Source organism: Budorcas taxicolor, chromosome 2 (genome assembly GCF_023091745.1).
Source record: "Budorcas taxicolor isolate Tak-1 chromosome 2, Takin1.1, whole genome shotgun sequence".
Taxonomy (NCBI): domain Eukaryota; kingdom Metazoa; phylum Chordata; class Mammalia; order Artiodactyla; family Bovidae; genus Budorcas; species Budorcas taxicolor.
Window position 1 is genome coordinate 50,550,123 of NC_068911.1, and position 10,014 is coordinate 50,560,136.

Consider the following 10,014-nt stretch of genomic DNA (forward strand, 5'->3'; position numbering starts at 1 on the left):
AGTGGTTAAGACTCAGCACTTCCACTTCCACCACTTCCTGGTGGAAGACTTAGCCCTTCCACCAGGTGCCTGGCAACCTGTCAATAAATGGTGTACCTTCCTTCACCACCTACACACACACACACACACAGACTCAGCAATTCCAATGCAAGTGTTGCAGGTTTAATCCCTGGTAGCCGACCTAAGATCCCACGTGCCACAATGTGTGGCAAAATAAATAAAACAGGGTATCAGGCAGAGATACTAAGATTATCAGGCAGAGGAGGAAGGGTTGCTTCTGGGAAGGTGGTGCAAGTGGTAAAGAATCCACTTGTCAACGCAGGAGATGCAAGAGACGCTGGTTTGATCCTGGGTCTTGAAGATCCCCTGGAGGATGGCAACCCACTTCAGTATTTCTTCCCTGGAAAATTTCATGTAGCCTGGTGGGCTACAGTCCATGGGGTTGCAAGGAGTCAGACATGAATGGGCACACATGTCCCTAAGACTCAGTGGGATTTGGGGATTCAAGGCAGCTGGATTCATTAGAAACTACCCAAGGATTTCCATTCTCAGGATCCCACTCTCCTAATTAATGCCTAGAAAGCTTGCATTGTAATGCACAAAGCTGCAGAATCAAACTTTGGTTTGTTTTTTGGGTACTTCAACCCCACTGGTTCAAGAAATAAGACATTTTTTTAGGTAGTCAAGGAAGCTTTCTGATTCTGACAGTGCCCTGTATTAAAATGTAAATCTCTGACTTTGTCATTTAGGTGAGCTTTCTAGTGCAATTAGAACCACGCCCCACAGCTCACATAATTTCCACCTCGGTAATTTTACTGTAACAGCCACTGTGTGTGCATGCTAACTCGCTTCTGTAGTGTCTGACTCTGGGTGACCCCATGGACCATAGTCTACGAGGCTCCTCTGTCCATGGGATTCTCCAGGCAAGAATGCTGGAGTGGGTTGCCATGCCCTCCTCCAGAGGATCTTCCTGACCCAGGGATTGAACCTCCCTTTCTTATATCTCCTCCATTGGCAGGCGGGTTTTTTCACTACCAGTGTCTTGTTTTCCACTGATAGATCACTACTGATTTCAAATCGGACCTATGTACATGTTAATATCCACTATATGCTCATATTATGTGCTAGGCTGCTTGGGAAGAAAGGGATACAAATGAAGGAAAGAAATGGGCCCTGACCTCAAATATGTTGTGATCTTATAATTAGTAGCTGAAAGAGTTCTCCTAAACTCTGGAGAGCAAACAGCATTCCTTGAGCTGCTGCATTCCCCTTTCATAGATGACAAGTGGGCGCTCAATTTGTTAAGCTGAGTGAGAGAGGAAAGAAGTTTCTTGAGTCTCCCCATATTTTTCATTGAAACAATGTTATAAATGATGGTTCTTTTTATACACATTCTTCAAAGACTATTGAACCCCCAAAGTTAATGAAATGCAATGCTATTTGTATATAAAACAGTCTATTTCTGGCAAAATTATAAATAAGCTTTAAGTGAATAACCAGGAAGCCTAATTACTATCCAGACATTGTTTCTATTATAAAATATACTTCACATCTATTATAAGACATTGAAAATATTCTTACCCTTTCCCTCTCACCTAAGCATACAGACCAACTCTGGCATCTGAGGCCGAAAGGGAACCCTCCTGTCCTGGTCACCTCTCAGTGACTCCATGTGGTCTGACAATTAAGGAATCATCCCTGCTGGCTTGGGAAGCATGTGGCAGAGGGCATGGCGGGCAGGGAGGGCCTTCTCAAGGCACTAGGTGCAGACTGCACCCTTCCAACCAGGCCACCAGAGGCAGCATTCACTCCATACGTTCCAAGATAGAATCCTTTCCTCAAAGACACCTTTTACTTCTTTCAGAATCAGTACTATTGCCTGGAAAATCCCATGGACAGAGGAGCCTGGTAGGCTATAGTCCATGGGGTCGCAAAGAGTCGGACATGACTGAGCAGCTTCACTCACTCACCTGACAAAATAACTTTGCCAAGGTCACTCAGCAGGAGTATCAAACTAAGTTTTCAACCCATGCTTGTATTCTTGCCTGGAGAATTTCATGGACAGAGGACCCTGGCGGGCTACAGTCCATGGGGTCCCAAAGAGTCAGACACAATTCAAGTGACAGCACTCTCTTCCTCCAAAGATCACATTCCTTCCTCTGTGTGCTTTAGTACTTTCTAGAAAATACAGTCACTTTTAAAAATAGTTCACATTTCCCACCGAGTTATCCTGATAAATGAAAGCATGCCTTGCCTCAAAGCTTTCTATTCACTTTTGAGAGCTATGGTCTCAAAGCCGACAGCACTTTAAAATCATCTGGACTGTACTCCAGACCAACCAACTAAATCAGGTTCTATGCAGGCAGGGCTTTTTTTTTTTTTTTCAAAGTTCCACATATGATTCCAGTATATTCCTAGAGTTGAGAACCACTGGTGTTTGACTATCAGACCTAGGCTTGAAGTTGACAGCTATAACATGCTGGCTGTTTTAGCAAGGTACCTAGCATCATATTTTAAAAATTCATGCTGGTTACAGACAATGTATTTGAGCATCTCACACCATGTCTGGCAAGTAGTAGAAATACAATAAATGTTAGCATTAAAACTGGACAGTGCTACAACGAAAAGAAAGTGGGGTTGTAGTTAGATAGACCTGATTTCAAATCCCAGTGTTAGTATTTTTAGATTTTTTAAGTTTAATATTCTGTGGCTTTGTTTCTTAGTTTGTATAACAGTTATAATAATTCCTATCTCATAGAATTGTGATAATTTTTTATCAAAATTGTGAAAATGTTTGTGAAAAACCTGGCATATTCCTCCTATTGTTTGTAATCTATGTTAGTAAAACAGTCATTGCAAACAGTTATAGAATGTTCCTTATATTTAGAAATGTTATGTTTTAGATGTGGAATTATACAGGTTTTTTGTTTAGTATAACAGGTTAAAAGGACAATGTGGGTTCTATTTATTCTCTACTATTGCATACTCTGCTACAGAATAAAAGCATAGAGATTTGATGATTGGGTATGATAAGGGGCTTACTGAAGAGAGTACAGGTGGAGCCCATTGGGTCAACGAGCTGGGACAAGAAATGCAGGCGTCTGGGTTCTTCCATCCATGCTCTGAGAAGAGAGGTGGCCTGTACCTGAGCCAAGTGCAGATCAAAGTGGCCCAGAACACAGCGGGGAGCCAGGCTAGCCATCATGACTGCATCATGAAACTGAGTCCAGAAGAGTCTTTAGCAGCTCCAGTCTCGATGCAGTCGCTGCTGCTGCAGGGGCTGCTGTCGAGATGAAATGTGTCAGCAGTGTTAAAGCAGACATCCCTGCTCCATCTGGGGAGCAGAATCTATAAATAGGAGATCTGGACATGGCTCACACCAGACCCTTGTGTCATTATCTGCCTTCACAGGATGTGCCTGGCACAAAGGGCTAAGAAATCTGGAACAGTGCCTGATGTATACAAGGTACTCAATAAGTGTTCCTTGAATTGAATTGACCTGTGTCCTCTGCCTGGGACACTTTTCTGATGGAACTGGATGTTAACATTTACTGGGTCCTACCAGCTGCCTGGCCCTGTCCTAGGCACTTTATATAGAGATCATCTCATTCATCTGGCAAACCCTTGCCCATCCTTCAAGATCTAGCTCAAATGTCATCTATTCTGTTAAACCTCTTGATTCCCTGAGGCAGAGCCCTCCGTGCTTTTGCACTGACAGCTCTTTGCTCAGTCTTCAGAAGGGCACTTACCACCTTCTACTTTAACATATCTGTTTACAAGTCTGTCTCCCCCACTGGACTGAGAGGTCATCAGGGGCATCACGTCTTTATTACTTTTTTTGTTACTGGTACTTAGCACAGCATCTGAGGCAATTAATTTTCAAAACTCACTTGCAATTCTTCTGACTAAATAATGTCATGTTGAATATATTTATTTTAAAAATGGCATCTTTCTACACATAAAGCCAGCTAACATCTTTATATAATCGTGGAAGGACAACTTTCATATAACTAAGGAAGAGTGAATCTTGCATTGCAGAGTCTGAACTGATTAAGAGTGAGATCCGAGGCCTAGCTGCACACATCAGCTGTGAGAATGAATACCTCACAGGAAGTGCCTGACAGGAAGTGCACCTACCTAGGGACCCAACTGGAGTTCTCAGGATATCTACAGTACCCGGCCACTGTCTCCTGGCAGGACCTACGGGCTGCAACAAAAAGAAACATGAGCGGATTTATATAATAAACATGCTAACACATACACACCCATCATTTTTCACTAAAGCATTATTACCTGAAAACTTAGACTCCAGTTATAAAATGGAGAGATGACACTTGCTTTACAGATTGAGCGAGGATTAAATGAGATAACATATATGAAGTGTCTGATAGAGTGACTAACTTATTGTTACCAAAAAAGGAGTGGTAGCTATTTTATTATCCTGCAACCGGAAAATACTCTTAACCTTCCAGCTTTCTGATTCCTTTATTGCATTGAACAGCATGGAGCTGGGAACTTCTCAAGAAAAATTCCTCGAGTCCCAGATGTTTGACATGAGCAAGTGGTTGAATGATGGCGCCATGTATTGAAAATGAGAGGTCTGAGTGGGAAGGAGAGGATGAGTAACTAGCCATGTTAAATTAGAAATTCGTATTAACTATCCAAAAGGGATTAACGTAGTCTGTTGAATATGAGTCTGGAGAAAACATCAGCAAATATTTAATACTAAAGTCATAGGCTTGGATGAAATATCTATGGAGAAAACACACATATTAAATGTAACTTTTCTTTTTTTCTTAGTTACAAAATCTGTTCTAAAATTTGCTTTTTCTACTTAGCACGTGATATTCATCTTTCTATGTCACTGCATATGCCTAGATTTACCTGGACATACTAAAATCAATTTAGTTTAATTTACTTCTAATTATTGGACATGTAGGGTATTTTCAACATTTCAATATAATAAACTCCCCAAATATTTTTAATAGTTTGTACTTGTTGATCTGAGGGGAAAGTTCTAGAAAATAGATTTGCAGGTCAAAGTGCCTGGCATATTTAAAATTTTGAAAGAGAATGCCAAACTGCTCTACAAAGTGGATAAAAATTAAAATTTACACTCCTACTAAGAGGGAAAGAGGGGGTTATTTTCCAATGCTTATTCTACCACTTGAATGAGAGACTGTATTTCACTGATATTTTAATGATATTCTTATTTGTGAGTGATGTTGAACATCTTTTCAGATTTATTGGAAATCTGTATTTCTCTTTTGTTATTTTCCTACTGGGTTGCTAACTTTTTCTTATTCTTGAGGGTAACTGAAGGTAGGAGAAATATAGTCTTTTCCCTCGCATAAGTGTTTCATTTCCCCTTTTGTAATGTTTGTCTTCCCAGGGACTTCTATCCCTGGTCACATTTGTTATCTGGTACTGTACTTGCCTTCCTGCTGTAAACAATTAGAAAACAGGATAAAGTACCAAAAAAAAAAAAAAAAAACCAACTCTTTCAGGAACTGGATACAGACAGAATAAATATACATGGGTGCTGAATTTTGTCAAAAGCTTTTTCAGTATCTATTGAGATGATCCTATGGGTTTATTCTTTAATTCGTTGATGTGATATATCACATTGATTGATGTGTGAATACCAAAAAATCCTTGCATCCTTGGGAAGAAGCCCACTTGACAATGGTGTATAATCTTTTCATGTGTTGTTGCATTTGGATTGCTGTTAATAGTATTTTGTTGAGTATTTTGTTAATAGTATTTTGCATCTATGTTTATCAGTGATACTGGCCTGTAGTTCTCTTTCTTGTGTGTCTTTCTATGGTTTTGCTATCAGGGTGATCTTGGCCTCATGGAATGAATAGACACAGACAGAACAAGACTGGTCTCTAAGAGAAGGGAAACGATTGATCCATAGAATTGCACTGGACAAACATTTTGGATTACAGTGCAGAGAAGTAAAAGCCAAGCAGACTACAATAATCTTGCTAAGCTGGGGAAACAGAGATCAGAAATGGGGGAGGTCAAGGGCACTGGATATTATGCAGTGGAGTGCTGGAGAGAGGGAGCTATTCAAAGGAAGATTCCAGAAATCTGCAAGGAGTCCCCTTGAAACTGAAACAGGCTGCAGATGGATACAGTAAAACTTCATGGGCCAGGCAAAGAATAACCAGGGAACTGTAAGTTGAGTACTTCTTCAAGGTCACAAAGGGCTTCAAGTTCTGATTAGCCAGAGAGAAAGACTTGCTGAATATCCTGGGCATTAAACAACCTCAGAAACTTTGTATGCTCCTAGTTAGATTAAACTAGGCCTGGAGTAAAGGCTACTGTATACCCACCCTAGCAAGCCTGAAAATCAGCCTCATAAGCATCAAACTTATCTGCTTGTCTAAACCAACTTGAACACTCATTACAGAAAGACAATTTAGACCCTCTATAACACAGCATTTACAATTCCGTACACCTAATAAAAAATAGCAAACATACAAATGAACAAGAAAATGTGACTCAAAATAAAGAGGAAAAAATAACAGTCAATATAACAGACACAGAGGAAAGACACTGATGATGGAATTTGTGGACAAGGATTTTAAAAGTCATTATAAATATGCTCAAAATTTAAAAGAAAATAAATGAACATAATAAGGAAAGAAATAGAAGGTATAAAAAGGAATCAAATGGATTTTGGGGGATGAAATATGATATCTGATATTAAAATTTCATTTGAGGAGACTAATAGATTAGACATAACAGAAAAAAAAACCTCAATGAACCAGAAAAATAGCTAAAAGTTGTCAAAACTGAAGCACACAGAGAAAAAGAGAATGAAAAACAATATTAATAGTGCCTCTGTGACTTGTGGGCAACATCAAATTGTCTAATTAATACATGTGCAATTTCAGTCCCAGAAAGGAATAAGGAAGAAAAAATATTTGAATAATAACGGTTAAACTTTTTCAAAACTGATGAAAGCTCCAAACCCCCAAATTCAGAAAAGCAAATGAAGCACAAGCACAAGGAGAATTAACAGAAAGAAAACCATATCACGGTACGTCATATTGAAACTGCTAAGAACTAATAATGGTCTTAAAAGCAGTCAAAGAAAAAGGCATGCTAATACAGAACAATGATAAGTATTACCACTGATGTCTCTCAGAAAATGCAGTGTAGAGGACAAGGAAATGGCATTTTTAAAATCTAGGAAGATAATGGGGACAAAGAATTTTACACCCAGTGAAAATATCCCTCAGAAACAAAAGTGAAAAATGCTCTTTTTTTTTTAAGACAGACAAAACCTGAGAGGCAGTTTCACCGACAATCCTCAAGTACACTAAATGCTCAAGAATTGCTTTTAGGCTGAAGGAAGATGATTTCACATAGAAACTTTGAGCTCTCCCGGTGGTTCTTGACTGTTGATAGTTCTGTCCCCTGGGGAAACATCTGGCTGTGTCTGGAGACATTTTTGGTTAGCATGACTCGGGGGGAGAGTTGTTACTGGCATCTAATAAATAGAGCCAGGGATGCTGCTAAACATCCCACAGTGTACAGGACAGCGTCCTACAACAGAGTTATCCAGCCTGAAGTGTCAATTGTGCAGAGTGTGAGAAATCCTGATCTGTACAGTGAATGAGGAGCATTGGAATTAATAAATATATGCATAGGGACTTAATTGTTTGAGGCAAGATTAATAACAATGTATTAGGAAATTGATAATACAGGGAGAGCACAATAGATGGGACAGAAGCATGTTATTAGGAAGTTCTCAGGTTGTAAATAAAAGCAGTAAAATATTACTGGAAAGTAGGCTGTGATAAGTTAGAGATGCATGTTATAACTCTAGAGCAACCACTACATAAATGAAACAATCAGATGCAGTGAATAAGGCACTAAAAAAATACTCAATTTGAAAGAAGATGGAAAAAGAAGGAAACTGGAAAAAAATAACAGGTGGGACAAATAGAAAACAAATAAAACATGCTAGACTAAAACCAGGAGAAGGCGATGGCACCCCTCTCCAGCACTCTTGCCTGGAAAATCCCATGGATGGAGGAGCCTGGTAGGCTGCAGTCCATGGGGTCGCTAGGAGTTGGACATGACTGAGCGACTTCCCTTTCACTTTTACTTTCATGCATTGGAGAAGGAAATGGGAACCCACTCCAGTGTTCTTGCCTGGAGAATCCCAGGGACGGGGGAGCCTGGTGGGCTGCCGTATATGGGGTCACACAGAGTTGGACACGACTGAAGTGACTTAGCAGCAGCAACGGCAGACTAAAACCAAGTCACACTGATAGCTGCAGTAAATGGAAAAGGCTTCCCAGGTGGCACAATGGTAAAGAACCTCTCTGCAATGCAGGAGACACAGAAGACTTAGGTCTGATCCTTGGGTTGGAAGATCCCCTGGAGTAGGAAATGCAATCGGCTCCAGTATTCTTGCCTGCTAAATTCCATGGAGACTGGTGCCTGGTGGTCACAAAGAGTTGGACATGACTGAGCATGCATGCATTAAATGTAAATAATCTAAACATTCCCAATGAAGGCTGAGGCTGCAAGATTAAAAACGCAAGACCAAAGTATATCTGGTCTATAAGAAACCCACTTTATTTTACTTCTTAAATATTTTTCTTTTTCCTTATTATTATTATTTTTTTGAGCCACACTGTGTGGCTTATAGGATTTCAATTCCCCTCCCAGGAATTGAACTCAGGCCATGGCAGTGAAAGTACCAAATCCTAACCACTAGACAATCAGGGAACTCCCAAGAAGTCCACTTTAAAAATAAAGACCCAGACAGGTTGGAAGTAAATAGATGGGAAAAGATATACCATGCAAACACTAATCCTAAGGAATCTGGAGTTAGGAATTCCCTGGCAGCCCAGTGGCTAAGAAACCTGATGTGTTATATTAATACCAGACCAACACGATTTAAAGGACAGGAAATAGTACCAGATATACAGAGGGACATTTCACAACCACAAAAATAATCAATTTAATTAATCACAAAAACGTAACAATTGTAGGCCTGTATACATCCAACTGTGTGTGTGTGTGCTTAGTTGCTCAGTTGTGTCTGACTCTTTGCCACCCCATGGACTTGTAGCCCACCAAGTTGCACTGTCTATGGGATTTTAAAGGCAAGAATACTGGAGTGAGCTGCATTCCCTTTTCCAGGGTATCTTCCCAACCTAGGGATCGAACCTGAATCTCCTGGATAGGCCGGTGGATTCTTTACTACTAAGCCATCTGGGAAGCCCCTGCATCCAATTATAGAGCTTCAAAATACTTAAAGCAAAAACTGACAAAACTTCAACACTCCTCTCCTAGTAACTGATAGACTAAATAGACAGAAAATAGATAAGGCTATATATAACTTAAACAACCCTACCCGACTAATCAACACCTTGAATCATACACTCAACCACAACAGGATACACCTTTTCAAGTGCTCCTGAAACATTCACACAGATAGACCATCTGCTGGGCCATAAATCTAGCTGCAATGAATGCAAAAGGCCTGAAATTATAGAGTATGTTATCTGATTAGAATAGAATTAAACTAGAAATGAGTAACAAAAATATATCTAGAAAGTCTTCAAATATTTGGACTCTAAACAGCATACTTGTAAATAGTTAAAAGGTCAAAGAAATAATCATAAGAAGAATTAGAAAATATTTTGTATTGGGAACAACTTTGTTTTCTTTACCATGCTGAAATTTAAAATTTTTTAAAAATCTGGGCACATTTATTAAGCTACAATAGAAAAGATTGATAAATGGGCCAAGTTAATTTTAAATTTCATCAGGACAAAGAAAACCTCAAACTAATTCATGGATGTATACATGCTTAGTCTATATAATACCCAATCCAAAATTTACATCATGGTATTTAAAAACCACTCACATTTTACTCTCATAATGTTTCATTTTTGAGATTGAAATTTTTGATGAATATGAAACTGTGCCTGTCTTCATGGAGGTTACAGTCTAGTAGCCAGAGGTCTATCTGGCTATATC